The following is a 21,195-nucleotide window of genomic DNA, read 5'->3' as shown; positions in this document are numbered from 1 at the left end:
CTAATATCAAAATGAACTAACACTTTATACCACTGAATTACACCATACCTGAAATACGATAAGAGGAGGATGAAGGTGCTTGGTCAGACTCAGATCATATTAGTGTGTTAGAGGACTAACTTCTGGGTGGACCACCTGAGTTTGAGGATAAACTCAACTTCCCTGGCTGAGTAGGCCTGGGCCACCATTGGACTTTCTATCGCCAAACTGTTTGCCCAATAAAATAATATGGATATAGCTAGGGGAACATTATATATTTTGTTTGTATTTGTCTGACTGACTTATAACACACCATTTAAGGTACATGTATTGGCTGGATTGGAGTTGGACCAGTGTGCAGTGTGCAGTGAAGATGCCCCCCACCTTTCTCTTCAAGGACCCTGGAGAGGCAATGCCTGCCTCCATCCTGTGCCTATCCTTTTATAATCTCTTAGCAGTACTTTCTCAGGATATTTTATTTACAAGACTTTCCAATGTGTGTTGTGTGCATCAGAGGATCTTTAATTGTGTTCCACCATGCTTGGATTGGAATAGGTAACTATTACACAAATGAGTGATATGTGAGCGATTGTGCATGATCACTTATTTGGTGGCAGTGAGGGAGGGTGTTCAACTATCGTTTGCAAGCTTGATTGTGATGATTTGCAATGTTTGCGGCCTGATGGGTGATCATTTTCCTGAAGGTGATTTGGCCGTTCCCCTTTGACACTTAGCAAGATTTGATTGTCGGGTCCACTCCTTTGTTTTCTGGTTCACACTCCTCAAAGAACAGAGCAGTCCATTTAGTTAACAAACACAAACTACAAAAAAATTACTCTGATGTTTTTCTTCTTGTTCATCGACAGATGTGCACTACAGGTCGATCTCTGTCATTTGAGTCAGAAGTAAGAACTGAGTTGGACAGATTCCTTATTCAGAGTCCGGAGGATGACAGAAGGACTCAGGGCAGGACTACTTCAACTATAACCACACACTCTGCCCGGGCCTAGTGTAAGCAATATCCAGACTCCCTCTCTGCTTAGATATGATCATGTATGAAACCCACGTTCATTTCAGCAGTCTATTATGGAGGTCATGGACTTAATTGAGAGCAGGTGGGTTAAACTTAACTCAAATAAAACTGAGAGCCTGAATGCTGGTGTCATCAAGATCCTCTGAATCTCACTTTCTGCTGTACAGAGCTTGAATTATGTTCCATGCCAACTAATATAGTGTTTAAGCTGTGCTCTGTTGTTTGTCATGCCCCCACCTTCCAAATTATTATCAGTGGCTTCAACCAACTGTGGCATCTGAAAAAGAGCATTTCTTGCCTTACTATCTATGGATGTATATTTTCAGTTAATACTTTTATTGATTTGTGTCAGAAGTACAGAATTAATCTTTATTATTGGGTTTCAAACTACTTCTATAGCACCTTCAAGTGATCAAACATGAATCAGTTCTACACATTCTGGAGGCCACCAATGTGACATGTCCTCCCTTTGCTCAGGACGCTCTAGATCCCAATCCCTGCTGCAGGAAGGAAACTTTGCATTCATAACAGGACTACCTGGCTATAAAAAACCAAAATGTTTTGTTGACATACCTCCATGGTACTGCCCAGTTTGCACTTTTTTGATTAGCATAATAGACAATGTAGAAACAGTTGGCACGGTCTGTTTGGAACAGCCTTTCCTTTTAAATCCTCTCCATCCAGTCAACACAAATTTCTTAAACTGCTCAGAAATTAGCTCTTTACCACATTATTGTTGTAAAAATGCAATAAGTAGAACCATAGCTATTAATTTTTAAGCCTGGAGTTACACATAGGGTCAAAAAGCACAAAGTGCCAACCCTGTTTATCTAGCAGTGCTAGACTGCGCCAAAATCAAAAGTTAAAGCTGATCCCAATAGACCATCAGCAGGATAGATGAACCATGAAAGTTTACATTTGGACTTACAAAAGTTTATGGAGAAAAAAAGGTTGTTGCAGATTCGGTGAGGTAACCTGCAAGCTGGATCCGAAGTGGGCCCCGACGACAATGGTTTTCTGAAGACCGTGGTCGCAATGTGGTCATCGATAAAAGCTGGATAGCTTTGAGCAGGCAAAGTATTAAGTCTGTGCCCAGGAAGACTGTTACATAATTGGTTGCTACACATCATCAGTCCAGATGAAGCCCTTTTACATTTAGACTTTTATACTTCTGAGGAAGTCAGATCTCCTTCAGTAAAGCAGATCAGTGATTCAACATTCAAGACCTGGCTGTTCGAGCAGTAGCATACCCCTCCCCCCAAGCGCCTTGAGACCCTCCCGGGTGAGTAGTGCGCTATACAAATGGCATGATTGATTGATTGATTGAACATTGTTGGCTATGGCTTCAAGGGCTATGTAATCTCTGTCACTTCTCCAAGTAGAAAGTTGGCAAAACGTTTCTAATTCCTAGCTTTTGAAGTTTGGACAGCAAGAGTACACTCTAACACTGGACAAGGGTCCAGGACCTGGGGAGCATCAATTTGGTGTTAGGACTCACTGCAACGGAGACCAGCTGCAGGGTTGGGGGCAGGTTCATTTGGGTCTGGTTAGCTGGACATTTTGAAGGGGAAGGTCAGTGGAAGCTTGTTGCATCCCTGTAGCTCCATCAGGAGGTCTGCTATCTGACCTGTAAAATCGCTTCTGTGGTTTTGGGATGATGGCAAGCAGGTCCAGTCTTCCTTCAGGTTTCAGCCAGCATGGTAGTACTTCTGCTGAGTATTTACAGGTCCACAAGTGTCTAAGGAGAGGTCTGTGGAGTCCATGCTCATGCCCAGACTGTGTATGGAGTGCAAGAATGTGCCCACCCCTTAAAATATTTCTGGTTAGTTCCTCTACCCCGACTGTGTTTGGTGCCTTTCTCACTATAGAGAAAAGGAAGGGTGGGGGCAGGCCAATGTGACATTGACAAGGTAGGCATTTTTTGAACCTCAAGAAGCAGCTAGGCAGTGCCCCTAGGCTATCCTGTCAAGAGAGGAGTCCCCCTACCCACTCCCAGGACTCTTTGGCCACTGCCTGGGAACAATACAAATCTCACCACAGGAGGGTTGTGAGACCTGGCCCTCTTTGCAGGATCATCCGAAACTTTTTCCCTTCACCCCTTTTGTTTTGCTTAATTTGTTTTTGTTGGCTTTTGGACTCTGTGCACTTTCTGACTGCCAACCAGCATTAAACTGCTTGTGATCGCTCCCTAAAACATGGTACAGTTGGCTTACACCCAATTGACACATTTAATTTACTTATAAGTAGGGGTGAGCGGAACTCATGGAGTTTTACTCCAAGCCCCAAATGGCTTTCTAAAAAGAATTTTATGGATCATAACCCACCCATATTTGATGACCTTTGGATCTTTGGACCCAGATAATAGTTTTACAATGGTATGGTTTCCTCAGAGTACCCACAAACTACCCCCTTCAGTCTCAAAAAATGTTTTGGACCGGTTAAAAGGAATTTACTTCCTTTGTGTGCTTTTAATAGACCACTTAATCTGGTGTTTTTGGTGTGTTGTTGAAACACTTTAATGATTTTGTTATATCAATGTGTTGTCATGTCAATGCAACTGCGATTGCTCTTTTATGTTTCATCTTGGTTAATGTAGCACAATTGTCTTATGTTTGCATTTTGTTTATGTAGCATAACTCATTCTTGTAAAAGAATAGTGCTGAGCCTTTTCATCTCTTGATAAGAATGTAAAAAAAAAAATCATTGTGAAATGAAAACACAGGCCAACTTTATTGCATATTTTGTGGTTCAGCACTCAACGTCACACTTAAATAATCAAGTGATGGAGATTATAGTCCATAGTCCACTGATAAGATAAACAAAATGATATCTTCTCAAATAAACATTGTGTTAGTCGTTCTTCTTTCGAAAAATAATTCTTGATTATTTATTCTTTGTTCATTAGTTGTTCTTAAAAACACAGCATGCAATAGATAGCCGACGAGTTTTGTCCCCCTGGGACTTCTTCAAGGGGAGTATGATAGCTCCTTAAGTGTGGTTGTGACGTCTGGTTCAAGTGAAAATGTTCATTTGAACCGGATCCTTGTTTGGCTTTGTGAAGAAAGGAGAAATCCTGAAGTTTTGGGGTCTCTCCTACCGTCAACGGACCTGTTCACGCTGAGACTCTGCCACACATGATGACTGCCAAAATAAAGCTCTGGTGAACCCAACTCTTTGTGCTTCAGGGCCTGCCAGCAATGATAGGCAATGAGAGATCTGCACTACATGCTACACCAACAACAGCCTACGGCTGATGTCTCTGCTGCGCTTTTTACATTTTTTGCAAAAAGCACTGCACCCGATTCGAACCGACTATTTTAGGGCCATTGAAGAAGAGCAGAGAGAACTTCAAAGGGATTTGAAACCGCCCTGCATTGCCACAGAGAAGTTGATAAGGGGCCGGTACAAAGGTGGTATAGGCTACCAGACGTGCGCAGGTAATATTGGGGAGCGCATCTAGCAGGTATAAACCAAGGCATGTACAGACCCTGTGATGACCCCGGGTATAACATGGACCGATAGCTGCTCCCAAGCAGTGATTATACGAAAGTACTATACTTAAACCCAGCTAAGCTACGTTTGACAGGTCCCACCGATAATGCGGTCCGTATATGGCATACCGCAAATATAAGCCTGGGGGGAACAGGGAAAACCAAACAGATGACCCCGTTGTGAGACTTGAACAGATTCAACACTTTGAGAAATACCAGGGGCTTTGATAAATGGGACATGATTGGGATATCAAGGGTGGGAGACTTATGGAAAAAGGGAGATGTGGTCACCTTTGCATAGCTACAGACGGAATTCGAACTGGTGGACAAAGAATACTTCAGGTACCTGCTTTATGATCAGTCATTCCAAAAGGGGAATCCCTCGAAGAATCCACCCCACTGGAAGATAGAATCCTAGACGGACAAATGCCCCAAAAAGCCATATCACTGACCTATCAGAAGTTAATTAACCCCTTGTATGCTCATGACAAGCTGAGCTCGTCATGGCACACAGTCGCCGTGTGCTCATGTCGAGCTGAGCTCGTCATGACACCCACCCACAGGGGAAGGGTTGGCGCTCCCCCCGTGGGCAGTTGATCTTTGAATTTGTTACAGGGTAGGCAGGGGAAGACCGTCCCCTGCTTCCCCCCGACCCCCTCCTCGCCATCAAGGACATCAGTGTGTGAGGCACGCTGACATCATTGGAGGTTTCCCTTTATTTACTGAAGCGCAGGAACCCATTCGCTTCCTGCGCATCGGTGAATAAAGAGGTAAGTGTTGGAGCTTGGGAGGGGGTGATTTAAAGGAAAGAGGCATCGGGGGAAAGGAAATGGTTTTCCTTTCCCTCTATGCCTCTTTTGTGCCTTCCTGCTGCACGATCGTCCGATCGTGCAGCAGGAATGCCCAATAGCGCCAGGGATTTTTTTTTGTTTGGCTAGTTTGTTGGTTGGGGGAGCGGCCTCTTGGGCAAGGGTCGATCCCCCTTTTGGGGGCATTATAAATCGCTTTGTCTGCCCCCCGGGGGGCATAATTTTATTTTTAACATAGAAATCGGCCCACTGGGCCAATGTGCTGGGGAGTGGCCCCTTGGGCAAGGGTCACTCACATTTGGGGGCCATTTTAGGAAGCCCACGATGTTTGTTTTTGTTTTGGGGAGCGACCCCTTAGGTAAGGGTCGCTCCCCTTTTGGGGGCCTACATTTTTGCTTTGTTTGCCCCCCTGGGGGCAGATTTAAATTTAAAAAGATGTATTCGGCCCACTGGGCCAATTGAATAAATGAAGTGGGGAGTGGCCCCTTGGGCAAGGGTCACTCCCCTTTTTGGGGCATACATTTTGGCTTTGTCTGCCAATGTAATAAATGTACTGGGTAGTGGCCTCTTGGGCAAGGGTCACTCCGCTTTGGGAGCCATTGTAGTATGCCCATGATGCTAGTTTTTGTTTGGGGGAGCGGCCCCTTAGGCAAGGGTCGCTCCCCCTTTGTTTTCCCCCCTTGGGGGGGCAGATTTAAATTTTTAAAAATGTATTCGGCCCATTGGGCTAATAGAATAAATGTAGTGGGGAGTGGCCCCTTAGGCAAAGGTCACTCCCCTTTTGGGGGCATACATTTTGGCTTTGTCTACCCCCTGGGAGGGGTGGCAGATTTAATCTTTTTTTAAATACAATTGACCCACTGGGCTAATGGAATAAATGTACAGTCACCCCCAGTCAACTGATCTGGGTTTAATCTATCATCATGCTTTAGCTCACCCCACTACCCCAGTTCAGACATGGCCATATGCAAATTACTTTGACCTTGTGCGTCATGGGAAAAGTCCAGCCCGAACTGCCAAGCCATGTCTTCTCTGGCCTGTAAAAAAACATCCTGGGACCGGTTTCTGGCTAATCAGCCGTCATCAGCTAGGCTAGCTTGAGTCCAGTGGCAAAGTGAGCAAGAGACCCACGTCTGGGCATACCCTGCCAACTTAGGGCAATCAAAGCGCACAGGGTCAGACTGATTTGCATATGGCCATGTCTGAACTGGGGTGGTGGAGTGAGCTAAAGAATGATGATGGATTAAACAAAGATCAGTTGACGGGGGTGAGTGTTAGATTTGCTCAAGCGCTCTGTCCATCATCCTCTTTGGTATCACCCTTAGAGGCAGTTTGGCTGATGTTTTTTTTTTGTAGGGCCACAAGGCCACTATGGTTTATTTTTATGTTGGGACATGGGTTGCTCCCCTTTATGGGAGGATGATTGTGACCATTTCTGCCCTCTTTGGGTGGCAGTGTTCCCCTTTATGGGAGGATGATTGTGACCATTTCTGCCCTCTTTGGGTGGCAGGGTAGCAGTATATTTTTAGGCCCATCTGCCCCCAAGGGGGGCAGAAGCCACTAGACACCAGAGTTTTTAACATTTTTGTTTTGGGGGGTGGCCTCAAGGGCAAGGGTTGCTCGCCTTTTACGGGGTTGGATAATTAATTTATACTCTTAGGCCCACCTACCCCTTAGCTTGGCAGGTGGACTGGTGCATTATTTGCATATGTGATTGTAATGTTTTTTTCTCCTTTTAAATTTAGTGTAAAGCTTTTGATTCCTGTTTGCGGTTTCGGTAGTGGTTGTTCTGCAGTTTTGAATGTCTTAGTGATGTGTTTTGCATTGTCTTATGTGCAATTTTCTTTTCTCTTTCTTTGTAGTGGGATATTGTTGATGCATACTGTGTTTGTGCAGAGTACGTGGTGGCGAGTTTAGCTGCTTCTGGCAAGTGAGTGGTATAGTTTTGGAGTGTATAGGTATTTTTGATAAAAGTGCATTTTGTTTATTACTTATTTTACAAAGTGTTTGTTGTTGTTGACTTGTTTGACAAGTTACCTTAATTAGTAATCATTATGGCTATCCGTAGAATAATTGCTCAGCAGGTGGATAGTATACTTCTTGAATCTTCCTCTGAGCTGGATTATGAGACTGACAGTGCGTCTGAGGGAGAGGAGGGAGGGGTAGATTCTGGCAGTTAGTTTTCTCTCCACATGGAATCATTGGATGATGAAGGTTCTATCAGTGCAGATGAAGTGCCTGTTTTAGAGGAGGATACTGCTGTACCAATGGTGCAAGAGGCATCTGGATTGCAGCCTGAGGCTGCTAGGCTTCCTACTGGAAGTGCTGGTCTCTGGGTTGATCAAAACATGGTGCAGCCGGTGTTGCCTGTCTTTAGCGGTGATGCAGGTTGTAGAGTGGATTGTGAATATTTTTTGCCTATACAGTTTTTTCAGTTATTTATGGATGATGTATTTTGGGTGAGATTGTTGAGCAGACTAATTTGTATGCTGAACAGTTTGTGAAGGACAACAGTGACAAACTTAGGCCCCACTCTGGAGCTACCGGGTGGACTCCCACAAATCTGGAGATTAAGAAGTTTTTGGGTTTGACTTTATTGATGGGTTTGCTAAGGAAGCCGAACCTGGCTTCATATTGGTCTACCAGCCCCTTGATGGCAACAGCTATATTTCCTGCAGTTATAACTCGTGATCAGTATTTACTTTTGCTACACATGCTGCATTTTGTTGATAATTCTTTGGCGTTGCCACGTATTCACCCTGACTGTGACCGTCTTTTTAAGATTCTGCTTGTTCTTGATCACTTTGTAGATCGATTTTCAGAGATCTATATTCCAGGGAAAAAAATATCTATTGATGAGTCTTTGGTTTTGTTCAAGGGTCGTTTGGTTTTTAGGCAGTACATCCCTAGCAAGAGGGCACACTGTGGAATTAAGCTGTATATGTTGTCTGAGAGTAGGACAGGAAATGTTTTTACTTTTCGTGTGTACACTGGTAGAGATTCCAATATTGACCCCCCAGGTAGTCCGTCCACTTTTGGAGTTTCAGAGAAAATTGTGTGGGATCTTGCTAGAAGACTGTTTAACTGAGGCCACCATTTATACCTTGATAACTTCTACACTGCTGTGCAATTATTTAAGGAATTGTGTAAAGTGGACACTTTTGCATGTGGTACAAACCGCTCTAACCGCAAAGAGCTTGTTTGCAAAAAACTTCAGAGGGGTCAGTGCAGTTCCTTGCATAGTGATGACCTACTAGCTGTGAAATTTGTGGACAGGAGGGATGTGTACATGCTGACTACCATCCATGATGAGAGTACTTCACCTGTGCCTGTTTGGGGTCAGGTTGCTGAAGTGCACAAACCTGTGTGCATTGTAGACTACAATAAGCAGAGGTTGGAATCTTACACTGCTATTTGGAAGTCTTATGTTTGGTAAAACAAGTTGGCCATCCATTTTTTCAACTTAGCAACTTTCAATGCTTTTATTGTGTTCAAGGAGTGTTCTCCTGCGTCAAAGATGACATTTCTTCAGTTTCAGCACTCTGTGATAGCTAGCCTTGTTGTTGTGGAACAGGTAAGTATTTCTAGATTTGGAGTGGTGGAGGATGTGGCTCGATTGAAAGATCACCACTTTCCTGATTACATTCCTCCCACATCTTCAAAAGACTTTCCCACTAGCGATGTAGAGTCTGTTGGCAAAGAAGTTTGCGGAAGGAGACTTGTCTTTTCTGCCCCGGGTGTCCTTCTAACCCTGGGCTGTGTGTGCCTGCTTGTTATAGAGCGTACCACACGCAAGAACATTTTTGGGAGTATCCATGAGTGGTAAAGTGAACTGCCTGCTCTGTATTCTTTAAATATGTGTATTCTGTTTCAAGGTTGGCATTAGTGCAATGTATTTAGTTTCAAATTGTGTTTGTAGATTTGTATCTCTTTTCAATTTGTTTGTGTTTTTTTTGTATAAAAAATCCTAAATGTGATGGCGGTGTGTGTAGGCTGGTGCTTGGCTGGCGGTGTGCGTGGACTGGCACTTGGCTTGCGGTGTGCATGGACTGGTGCTTGGCTGGCGGTGTGTGTGGATTGGCGCTTGGCTGGCGGTGTGTGTTGACTGGTGCTTGGCTGGCGGTGTTCGTAGATAGGTGCTTGGCTGGTATTGTGCATGGACTGGCACTTGGCTGGTGGTGTGCATGGACTGGCGCTTGACTGGCGGTGTGCGTGGGCTGGTGCTTGGTTGTCGGTGTGCGTGGACTGGCGCTTGGCTTGCGGTGTGCATGGACTGGCGCTTGGCTGGCGGTGTGTGTGGATTGGCGCTTGGCTGGCGGTGTGTGTTGACTGGTGCTTGGCTGGCGGTGTTCGTGGATAGGCGCTTGGCTGGTGTTGTGCGTGGACTGGCACTTGGCTGGTGGTGTGCATGGACTGGCGCTTGACTGGCGGTGTGCGTGGGCTGGTGCTTGGTTGTCGGTGTGCGTGGACTGGCGCTTGGCTGGCGGTGTGCATTGACTGGCTCTTGCCTGGCGGTGTGCGTGGATTGGCACTTGGCTGGCGGTGTGCGTGGACTGGTGCTTGGCTGGAAGTGTGCGTGGACTGGTGCTTGGCTGGCGGTGTGCGTGGACTGGTGCTTGGCTGGTGGTGTGCATGGACTGGCACTTGGCTGGTGGTGTGCATGGACTAGCGCTCGGCTGACGGTATGTGAGTAGTGACTCGCTGCTGGTCACTACACACACTGCTAGCTGACCGCCACTCCACGCAATCCATCAGTGTGTGTAGTTGCTGTGTCAGGAATGTGGGCATGTGAAAGTGATGGGCCCTTGACTGGCGCTGTCTGCTGGTGTGAGTGTTGTAATGTGATGGGCCCGCGGCTGGCGGTGTGAATGTTTTGTATGTGTCACACGTATGAAAGGTGTATGAATGGCCTGTAAAGAGGCTTTACAACTCACAAGCTGTTAGTCAATGGTTCAGTTTCTCGTCCTTTCAATTATTAACAGTGCATTTAATTTTTGTGAAAACACTTGCTAATACAATTGTATATACTGAACCATCACTCACCCTCGTGCCAAATCCATCCAGTATGTGTGTGTGCTTGAGGATTAGATGGCTGTGCAGTAATATTTGTCTTTTTTGTCTTTCTGAAACAGTGTGTACCTTGTCCCTTTTTGTGAATGTTGTAATGTGTTGGTTTAGTGCCTAGTGTTGTGAATGGTCTTGTTTGTATCACGTATTAGAGGTGCTTGAATGGCCTGTAAAACAGTTGGTGCCTTGTCGTGGCTTTACAGCTCACGAGCTGAGAGTCACTGGTTGTTTTTTTTTGTGCTTTTAATTATTGACAGTGCATTTCATTTGTGTGAAATCTCTTGTTAATCAAATTTTATGTACTGAATCATCACTCGCCCTCATGCCAAATCCAACCAGTATGTGTGTGTGTTTGAGGGATAGATGGCTTTGCTGGAATCTTTGTCTTTTGATTCTCTCAGCCAAGGTGTACATTCCATCTTAGAATAACCTACCAACTGTAGATATTATTGTTAACCCATGGGAGTACATGGTGATGTCTCTCTTGTGAATTCCAACAAGTTATTTTATCCCCAATGTCCTGCAATCCTAAAAACGTCTGTCATATTTTCCTTGCAATATTGTGCCAAAAATCTCACGCTGCAGAAATAAACACATAATTATGTCAAAATGATTTTATTTTGCAAGGGATGTCACCTGGGTTTTTGGTCCCGTGCTCGGCTGCCATCTGGGGAAACCTACCAAACCCATACACTTCTGAAAACTAGACACCTGGGGGCTTCCAGGGAGGTATGGCTTGCGTGGATTCCCCCAATGTTTCCTTAACCAGAATCCCTTGTAAAGCTCAATTTTAGCTGAAAAAACTCAGTTTTTTGACACATTTTTGTGTGGGAAAGTGTGGCATCACCGAGCTCACTCAAATTTCCTACCACCCAGCGTACCCCCAGGTCTCCCAATACAAATAGTGCCTCACTTGTGTGGGAGGCCTAAGTACCCGTGACAGGAAAGGGCCTAAAACGTAGTGAGGCGACATCAAAATTGCCTATCTCAAAACCACCTGCTTTTTCAAGGGGGGTCACCTGGGTTTTTGGCCTCGTGCTCGGCGGCCATCTAGGGCAACTTACCAAGCCCACACATTTCTGAAAACTAGACATGCGGGGGCTTCAAAGGAGGTATGGTTTGCATGGATCCCCGAACGTTTCCTCCCCAGAATCCCTTGCAAACCTCAATTTAAGCTGAAAAAATAATTTTATTCACACATTTCTGCCTGGGAAAGTGTGGCATCACCGGGCTCAAAAACATTTCCTACCACCCAGCGTACCCCCAGTTCTCTCTATAAAAATGGTGTCTCACTTGTGTGGGAGGCCTAAGTACCTGCGACAGGCAAGGGCCCAAAACGTAGTGAGGCGACATCAAAATTACCTGGTTTTGCAAGGGGGCGGTCACCTGGGTGTTTGGCCCCGTGCTCGGCGGCCATCTAGAGACACCTACCAAGCCTACACATTTCTGAAAACTAGACACCCAGGGGCTTCCAACGAGGTATGGCTTGCATGGATCCCCCAACGTTTCCTTACCCAGAATCCCTTGCAAACCCCACTTTTAGCTGAAAAGACTGTTTTTTACACATTTTTGTGTGGAAAAGTGTGGCATCACCGGGCTCACTCAAATTTCCTACCACCCAGCGTACCCCCAGGTCTTCTGATACAATTGGTGCCTCACTTGTGTGGGAGGCCTAAGTACCCGTGACAGGCAAGGGCCCAAAACGTGATTCCAGAACTTTCCACCACAGAAATGTGGGGAAAATTTTGGGTCAATTTTTAGGTTTGCAAGGGATTCTGGGTAACAGAACCTGGTGGTAGGCAGTCAAGTCACCCCATCCTGGATTTTCCTGGGTGTCTAGTTTTGAAAAATGTATAGGTTTACTAGGTTTCCCTAGGTGCCGGCAGAGCTAGGGTTCAAAAACTACAGCTAGGCACTTTGCCAAAAAAGGGTCATTTTTCACTGTGAAATTGAGGTGTGACCATGTTGCGTTTTGCGCCGTTCCCTGTCGTAGGCACTAGGCTGACCCACACAGGTGAGGTACCATTTTTCTCGTAAGACTTTGGGGAACTCGTGGTGAGTGGAAAATTGTGGATCCACACAGATTCAAGAACTTTCCACCACAGAAATGTGGAGAAAATGTGTTTCTTTTTACCATTTTTTAGGTTTGCAAAGGTTTCTAGGTAACAGAACCTGGTGGGAGGCAGTCAAGTCACCCCATACTGTATTCCCCTGGGTGTCTAGTTTTGAAAAATGTATAGGTTTGCTGGGTGCCCTAGGTGCCAGCAGAGTTAGTGTTCAAAAACTACAGCTAGGCACTTTGCCAAAAAAGGGTCATTTTTCACTGTGAAATTGAGGTGTGACCATGTTGCGTTTTGCGCCATTCCCTGTCGCAGGCACTAGGCCGACCCACACAGGTGAGGTACCATTTTTCTCGTAAGACTTTGGGGAACTCGTGGTGAGTGGAAAATTGTGGATCCACACAGATTCAAGTACTTTCCACCACAGAAATGTGGAGAAAATGTGTTTGTTTTTACCATTTTGTAGGTTTGCAAAGGATTCTATGGAAACAGAACCTGGTGGGAGCCAGTCAAGTCACCCCATACTATATTCCCCTGGGTGTCTAGTTTTGAAAAATGTATAGGTTTGCTGGGTGCCCTAGGTGCCAGCAGAGTTAGGGTTCAAAAACTACAGCTAGACACTTTGCCAAAAAAGGGTCATTTTTCACTGCGAAATTGAGGTGTGACCATGTTGCGTTTTGCGCCATTCCCTGTCGCAGGCACTAGGCCGACCCACACAGATGAGGTATCATTTTTCTCAGAAGACTTTGGGGAACGCGGGGTGGGTGGAAATTTGTGGATCCACTCAGATTCCAGAACTTTCCACCACAGAAATGTGGGGAAAATGTGTTTTTTTTTTACAATTGTTTAGGTTTGCAAGGGATTCTGGGTAACAGAACCTGGTGGGAGGCAGTCAAGTCACCCCATAATGTATTCCCCTGGGTGTCTAATTTTGAAAAATTTATAGGTTTTCTGGGTTTCCTAGGTGCCGGCAGAGCTAGGGTTCAACAACTCCAGCTAGGCACTTTGCCAAAAAAGAATCATTGTTCACTGCGAACTTGAGGTGTGACCACGTTGCGTTTTGCGCAAATTTCCTTTCGCGGGCACTAGGCCGACCCACAGAAGTGAGATACCATTTTTCTCTGAAGACTTTGGGGGACACAGGGTGGGTGGAAATTTGTGGATCCACACAGATTCCAGAACTTTCCACCACAGAAATGTAGTAAAATTGTGGGTTTTTTAAACAATTTTTTTAGGTTTGCAAGGGATTCTGGGTAACAGAACCTGGTGGGAGACAGTGAACTCACCCCATCCTGGATTCCCCTGGGTGTTTAGTTTTCAAAAATGTATAGGTTTTCTAGGTTTCCCTAGGTGCCGGCAGAGCTCGGGTTAAAAAACTACAGCTAGGCACTTTGCAAAAAAGGGGTAATTTTTCACTGCGAAATTGAGGTCTGACCATGTTGCGTTTTGCGCCGTTTCCTGTCGCGGGCACTAGGCTAACCCACACAAGTGAGGTACCGTTTTTCTCGCAAGACTTTGGAGTACGTGGGGTAGGTAGAAATATGTGGATGCACGCAGATTCCAGAATTTTCCACCACAGAAATATGGGAAAAATGTGGCATTTTTGACAATTGTTTAGGTTTGCATGGGATTCTGGGTAACAGAATCTGGTGGGAGGCGGTGAAGTCACCCCTTCCTGGATTTCCCTGGGTGTCTTGTTTTAAAAACTGTATAGGTTTGCTAGGTTTCCCTAGGTGCTGGCAGAGCTAGGGTTCAAAAACTACAGCTAGGCACTTTGCCAAAAAAGGGTCATTTTTCACTGCGAAACTGAGGTGTGACCACGTTGCATTTTGCGCGAATTTCCTTTCGCGGGCACTAGGCCGACCCACGGAAGTGAGATACCATTTTGGGAACACGGGGTGGGTGGAAATTTGTGGATCTACACAGATTCAAGAACTTTCCGCAACAGAAATGTAGTGAAATTGTGTTTTTTTTAAAACAATTTTTTAGGTTTGAAAGGGATTCTGGGTAACAGAGCCAGGAGGGAGGCAGTCAAGTCACCCCATCCTGGATTCCCCTGGGAGTTTAGTTTTCAAACATTTATAGGTTTTCTAGATGTCCCTAGGTGCCGGCAGAGCTAGGGTTCAAAAACTACAGCTAGGCAATTTGCAAAAACAAATGGTAATTTTTCACTGCGAAATTGAGGTGTGACCACATTGCTTTTTGCGCCGTTTCCTGTCATGGGCACTAGGCTGACCCACACAAGTGAGGTACCATTTTTCTCGTAAGACTTTGGAGTATGTGGGGTGGGTAGAAATTTGTGGATCCACGCAGATTCCAGAATTTTCCACCACAGAAATGTGGGGAAAATGTGGCTTTTTTGACAATTATTAAGGTTTGCATGGGATTCTGGGTAACAGAACCTGGTGGGAGGCAGTCAAATCACCCCATCCTGAATTCCCCTTGGTGTCTAGTTTTCAAAAATGTATAGGTTTGCCTAGGTGCCGGAAGAGCTAGGGTTAAAAAACTACAGCTACACACTAAAAAAGGGTACATTTTCATTGTGCAAATGTGGTCAGCACTGGACTGGCCACAGCGGGCACCGGGCAATCCCCCAGTGCGCCGCACGGGTAAGGGGCGGTTTTGGGCCCCTGGGGGCCGTTTTTTGTTACAGGGCCATTTTTGCAGCATAAAAATCAGTCCTGTACCAAAATTGGCCAAAAACCGGCCCCGGCAAAGAGCTTGGCGGCACCTCAAACCCCACCCGAGTGGAGAGGGGGGGGGTCGTCCGAGCACTTTGCCAGGGCTGGTTGTGGTTCCCGGTCCGGCCCTGAATGTGGTGTGTTTACGTTGGGTTTTGAGCCCTTTCCGGTCATGGACACTATGCCTACCCACACAAGTGAGGTACCATTTTATCGGGAGACTTAGGGTAATTCAGATTTGTAAAGCAACTGTTACTAGCTATTGATTTTTTATGCATTTCTGCCTTCCAAATGAAAGACATTGTGTAAAAAAGAAATCATTTTGAAAAATGACCAATAATTCTCATGCTAGTATGAGTATTCCCAATGTTGAAAATGTGCAAACATGTAGTGTTTCTAAACTCTATAATTTGTTCCCATTTCAGAAATACATAGGTGTCTTTCATACCGATTTTTCCATGTACACATTTTCACACAATAATTGCTATATACCCGGTACATAATAAAAAGCCATTGCAAATTGCTACTCAGTTTTTGACTCTGGGTTCATCTGGTTCTTGGTGAACCTACAAGTCCTATATATCCCCACAACCAGAAAGGTCCAGCGGATGTAACTGTATATTGCTTTCAAAGAGCTGTCATAATTACAAGAAGTTACAGGAGAAAACGTTGACACAAAGGCTGGTTTTTTTTTCAACTAATTTTCTATTTTTTCAATACTTAACTGTTAGTTTCTATAAAGAAACCTTGATTGATCTACACAAAAGACCCCTTGCTGAATTCAGAATGTTTTCTACGTTTCTAAAATGTATAGCTTTCCAGTATCCGTTATTGCTTTCACACTCATTTTTACCATTAACTGGAAGGAGGTTGAAAGCACAAAAAATAGCAAAAATAGGCTATGTCCCAGAAAAATGCCAAAACTGTGTAAAAATGTTGGTTTTCTGACAAAAGTCTGTCATTCCCTAAAAGCTGGGAAAATGGTGATGTCATCCCCACAAACCCTTTTTTGATATTGTTTGGAGGGAAAAACCCAGACGCTTTCATTTGTAGCCTGTTTTTCCCATTTTTCCGAAAAACCCCAAAATGTTGCTGTATTTTGGCTAATTTCCTGGGACCCCTCCAAGGGAATCCACAAACCCTGGGTACCTTAAGAATCCCCATAATGTTGGAAGAAAAGGACACAAAAGTTGCGTGGATACCTTGTATGGTCAAAAAGTTACAGGTGCCTAAGCACGCACTACCCCAAATAGCCAAAAAAGGCTTAGCACAGGGCGGGGGGAAAGGCCTAGTAGCGAAGGTGTTAACAACATGACGGATCCTCTCCCGTGGCTGGGCGAACACTGGGTAACTGACGAGGGAGATATGGAAAAGGAGTGCTGGCAGGAAGCCTTAGCTTCCCCTGGGAGGCGGCGATCTCTTCCAGACTAAAGCTCGTGCAACTCAAAGTTCTGCATATGGTATATTTATCAGGCCCAACTCTTGTAAAAATGGAATATAGACAAGACTCTATTTGTGGCAGAGTATGTGGCAGGGAGGGCACATTCATACATATCATCTGGGAATGTGTGCACATACATCGCTATTGGCTGAATGACCCGATGTATGGGAGAGGTCCTGGCAACCCAAATAAAACACACAATAAGATTATGTCTTTAAATATTTGGGAACGCACGGACTTCGGTAGTAAGGAAAGGTCCTGGGTGGAGCTGGGGATGTTAGTAGCTAAACATACCATCGCAAGGTTATGGGTAGCGCGGGAGACACCAACAATTACAGAATGGAAGAAAGACCTGGACTGGTGTATGTTGATGGAATAAACAGTGTATGAATTGAGGGGGTGCCCAAGGAAATGGTCACAAATATGGGGCAAATGGGATGAGTACAGAGGACATATCTGTGAACCTCGGTAGGCGACCCTCTAATTGACTCCTGTCACAGAATAAGTGAGATATCATAGAACCATTAGCTCAAAGGGAAAGGATAGAATGGGGTGGGAATCAAGGTTGTACTGCTAGGGTTGTCATGCTCTGTATAACCATGTGGGATTCTGTTGTATTATATTAGTATTGTCATTAATAAAAATAATTATTTTAAAAAAAACACAGCCTGCGGTGACTGCCAACACAATACTCCAGCAACGACTGTACATGATCAAACTTCGAACCACAGCGACGACCATCCGTGAAGCTAGGCCTGCTCTTTGTGCTACAACAACTACCATCCACAACACTGTCCCTCATTGTGGGCTTCTCCACGTGAACTGGACTCTTTGTGCCAGACTTTGCGAAGGTAACTTTTTCAATCAATCAATCAATCAGATACTTGTATAGTGCGGCTTATCACCATAGATGGTGTCCAGGTACTGTGCTGCATGTATCAGTCGAACAGCCAGGTATTGTGCCTTGCTGAAGAGGGTCAGCGATGGTGCGGTGCAGAGGTAAAGGGGGAGGGAGTTCCAGGCTTTGGTGGCAAGGTGGAAGAAGGATTGACCACGGAGCGGCGGCAGCAGCAGATACTTTGTATCTGTGTGAGGGTGAGGTGTGCGGATTGGAGATACCTGGTCAGTGGAAATGCAAGCAATGGGTCATGTATGCGGGTTTTTGGTCATGGAGGGCTTTGTTGGCCTTTTTTCAGAAGCTTGAACTGGCATCTCTTCTGGACTGGGAGCCAGTGGAGGTCCGTCAGGAGCTAGGTGATGTGTGTCCTCTTGGACAGTTGAGGATCAATCTTGCAGCTGTGTTCTGGATCGTCTGGTCTTTACAATAGTTTTGTGCAGGTGCCTGCTTAGAGTGGTTTGCCATATTCTAGACAGCTAGGTGAAGAGGGCCTGCATCTTCATTTTCCAGGTGCTTATCGGGAGCCACCTGAAGACTTTGCAGAGCATTCAGAGTGTGTGGAAACAGGCTGAGGAAATGGTGTTTAACTGATGCTTCATGGAGAGTTGATTGTCCAGGATGGATGACGAGGTTGTGGACATGGTCTTTCAGCGTGGGTCCGAGCTCTGCCAGCCACCAGAGGTCATTCCAGAGAGCGGTGTGTCTGCCAAAGATCAAAACTTCAGTTTTGTCCATGTTGAGCTTCAAGAAGTTGTCCTTCATCCAGGCGGCGACGTATTTCATACAGTTGTTGAAGTTGGTCTTCGTTGAGGTGGGGTCTGCTGAGAGCGAGAGGACAAGCTGGGTATCGTCAGTGTAGGAGATGATGTTGATGTCATGCGATCTGATGATATCTGCGAATGGTGTGATGTAGATTTTAAAGAGGGTTGGACTGAGGGATAATCCTTGTGGTACGCTGCAGTTGTTGTGCTTGGTTTGAGAGGTGAAGGGGGAGGCTGACTTCCTGGGTGACTCTTTTGGGAATGAATGTCATCTATCTTAGCGCATCTTTTGTGATTCCTATCTGGTGTAGTTGATCGATAAGTGTGTGGTGGAAGACGGTATCAATGGCTCAGCAGGACTAGCATAGCCCCTGGATCCGGCCCGGGATCCATTGTGGTTGACCTTAAATTGTTAGAGGCTAGAAGATGCAGAGAGATCTGCAAGTAATGCGCACAGTTCCCTTGGAAAGAAAATTATTTCCACAATATTTATGTAGTTTTAAAGTTTTAACATATTGTTTACATTTATTCAAACTTTTCATCAGTCATGTTTGTGTAACATAATTCCATATTTCATTCATATTACTTCATAAATCAACATACATTACTACATTTTCAATGTTCGTAAATATGTTCTGATTGACGCTATTTCATTTCATAGCATATCACATTATTCTCTCAATGAACCTATTCACAAAAAAAACGATTCCAGAAGAATCTTTACTTCATGCAGATCATATTTTGAGGCCGATGCCCAATGCATTTCGGGAATTAGTCCCTTCATCAGGGGCGATGTCCTATAAAGATGAGTGCAAATCATTTAGGATAACAAATAGTATGCCACTTGTAATACAGATTAGAGACACAGTCGGAGGTGACTTTTAGTGATGAGAATACGAAACCTTATCTGCCCATTAGTACATGCAAGTAAAGAGCTACACCGCCTGTCTTACTGTGTTCATGTAAGAAACCAAGGGCAAACCGAGGGCCGATTTAGGGCTCAGCTCGGTTGCAGGCAGCTTCCCCGGGGGCGACGACTTTGGCCGCCATCTTTGGGCGAAAGGCTGGGTTAGCGCACTAGTGGTCGGGCGAGTGGCGGCCCGGGCGCTATAAAATGAATGTCATCTCCCGTCCGCGCAGCCAGAGGCAAGCCCATCTGGGCCCGTCCGGGCCAGACCGGGCCTAGGGCCAGTTATTATGCCCGTGGCCAACAGCGGTTAGTATATTCTAGGGAAGATCTTATTAAGCTACAAGACAAGGGAGGCTTACTTTGTAGCCAGTTTGAGAGTTTTGATAAACAGTACAGGCGGTGCAAGCTTTGTCCTAATCCTATCTTACCGAGGGAAATTGGTAAGCAGGTTCATAGGGATCTCGGTATGGCACTCCTGCAATGCAGGTCCCTACCGAAGCACGCCCTAGAGATCAACCTTATGATTCAAGAAGGTAATCTCAACGTATTGTTTTTAACTGAGACGTGGCTATCCCCAAATTCTGAGTTCGACATCGCTACTGCCCTTCCGGATGGATTTCTTATTCAATGTCAACATATACAACAAGGGAAAGGAGGTGGACTTGCTATAGTCTACAAAGACAAACTTACCTGCAGAATCGAAGACTGTGATATATCTGACTCAGAAAGCGTCCACTTCAGTATTCAAATAACGCCTAATAATTCTCTCTCAGAACTTCTTATTTACCGCCCGCCGGGCAGCATAAGACAGTTTACAGGATCCTCACTGGACACTATCCTAGCTGCAGCTGCTTTATCATCTAATTTTTTGATTCCAGGAGATTTGAATCTACATTTTGATGACCCGAATGATAAAGTTGCCTCAGATCTCTGCTCTGATCTTAAATCTTTCGAACTGAAGCTCATAAATAAAGAGGCAACTCACGTTAAAGGTCACCTTCTAAACCCTATATTCTCAAATAGTAGGCAGCTTAATACTAGCCCCCCACTTCCCGTTTCATGGTCCGATCATTTCCTAGTACCATTCTCCTGGAAAACCTGCACAGATGCGCAACGTGCAGCAATACCCCGCACTTTAGAGAGGGCTTGGCCCAAGCTATCCCTGGAAAGGTTGACTCTCACACTTGAACAAACCGCCCCTTCAGCAGAATCAGATCCATTGGTGGCAGATATAAGCTTTCGTAATTGGCTGAACAACTCCCTGGATGCGGTACTTCCTCTTAAAATAGTCACAAAGAAAAGTAGTACTTTTAAATCCCCGTGGTGCACTCCAGAGCTGAGAGACCTCAGAAAAAGCTGCAAAAAACTGGAATGCAGATGGAGGAAAAACTGGGCTGTTAATAGCAAAGCGGCCTATCGATCTGCCATGAGACTCTATAAAACCTCTCTGAAAAAAGCTCAGGTGGCTTTTTTTGAAAACAAAATTAATTTGTCATCCAATTCCTCGAGATAAACTTTTAAAATAGTTAAACAACTACTTAAGGTTCCTTCTCCAGTAAGCACCCAGGAATGCACAGAAGTAAGATGTAATCAGCTAGCGGATTTCTTTGATTCTAAGATACAAATAATCCTTGATAGTCTACCACAGAATGTCTCTACTCCTTATGGTGAAACTCACCTGGTGTTGACCTCTGGCCCCTTGATGGACTCCTTTACTTGTATTACCAGGGATGACTTCTGTAAGGCTCTATCTTCCTTGAAAAGTGCCTCTCTGTCTGATCCTGCACCCATGTATATCCTCAAGCGGATCGCAGACACTATTGCCCCATTAGCAACAGAGCTTCTAAATGCCTCATTGACCTACGGGGTTGTGCCACCTAGTTGGAAACAGGCCAGGGTCAAAACCCTTTTAAAAAAACCAGGGCTTGATCCAGCGGACCTGGCCAATTTCTGCCCGATCTCGCTGTTACCTGGCCTTGGCAAAATTGCCGAAAAAATGGTTAACCAGCAGCTTTCTGGGTTCCTTGAGAACAATAAGCTGCTGAGTAACTCTCAAACGGGTTTT

This window comes from Lissotriton helveticus, chromosome 4_1 (assembly GCF_964261635.1).
Source record: "Lissotriton helveticus chromosome 4_1, aLisHel1.1, whole genome shotgun sequence".
NCBI classification, from domain to species: Eukaryota; Metazoa; Chordata; class Amphibia; order Caudata; family Salamandridae; genus Lissotriton; species Lissotriton helveticus.
This window is presented reverse-complemented; position numbering follows the sequence as displayed.